Source organism: Mandrillus leucophaeus, unplaced genomic scaffold (genome assembly GCF_000951045.1).
Source record: "Mandrillus leucophaeus isolate KB7577 unplaced genomic scaffold, Mleu.le_1.0 Scaffold885, whole genome shotgun sequence".
Taxonomy (NCBI): Eukaryota; Metazoa; Chordata; class Mammalia; order Primates; family Cercopithecidae; genus Mandrillus; species Mandrillus leucophaeus.
The window spans coordinates 951,188-952,335 of record NW_012109641.1 but is presented as its reverse complement, the minus strand read 5'-3'; positions in this window follow the sequence as shown (position 1 = coordinate 952,335).

Genomic DNA, 1,148 nt, shown 5'->3' with positions numbered 1-1,148 from the left:
AAAATCAGATGTCAGTATGGATGTTCTGAAAAGGGTACACTTTTACACTGCTGGGGGGAATGTAAGTTAGTACAACCACTATGGAAAACAGTATGGAGATTTCTTAAAGAACTAAAAGTGGAAATACCATTCAATCCAGCAATCCCACTACTGGGTATCTGCCCCAAGGGAAAGAAATCATTAGGGGAAAAAGACACATACTTGCACAGGTTTATAGCAGCACAATTCTCAATTGAAAAAACATGGAATCAACCTAAATACCCATCAACCAATGAGTAGATAAAGAAAATGTGGTATATATGCACCATCGAGTACTACTCAGTCATAAAATAAAATGATATAATGGCCTTTGCACTAACCTTGATGGCATTGGAGGCCATTATTCTAAGTGAAGTAACTCAGGAATGAAAAACCAAATATTGTGTGTTCTCATTTATAAGTGGGAGCTAAACTATGAGGATGAAAAGGCGTTAGAATGATATGATGGACTTTGGGAACTTGAGGGGAAGGGTGGGAGCAGGGTGAGGGATAAAAGACTACACAGTGAGTACAGTGTACACTGTTCAGGTGACAGGTGCACCAAAATCTCAGAAATCACCATTAAAGAATTTATTCATGTAACCAAAAACCACCTATTACCCAAAAACTATTGAAATAAAATAAGATAAAATGTGAGGATATGTAATGAGAGTTACAGAAAAACTAGAAAGGAAAAACCAAATGAAAATATACAAGAATATAAAAATGTATGAATTTACAAGGACCAAAATGTTATTCTTAATGGAATATATGTCTTAGCTAGTACAGCAGATTTCTCTTTCTTTGCCACTACTCTACCAACAAATTCTCATATGAAAGGTGAAGAACCATAGTTCAATATGTTTGGTCACACAAATTCTGAATTCTTCCACTACACCATCTCTCTCCCTCTCCCTCTCACTTTCTACCTTCTTCATTCGCTTTCCTTTTCACATATGAATTCCAATCTTCATCCACAATGAAATAGCAGTTACCTGTATATAAATATCCATCACTGGACAGGGATGAGAAATTCACATTTCTTTGGATGCATGAGCACAACAATCACTGAAGCTATCATAAAGCCCAATGGCATATTTCCCCTTAATTGAGAGGACAAAAAAAGATAT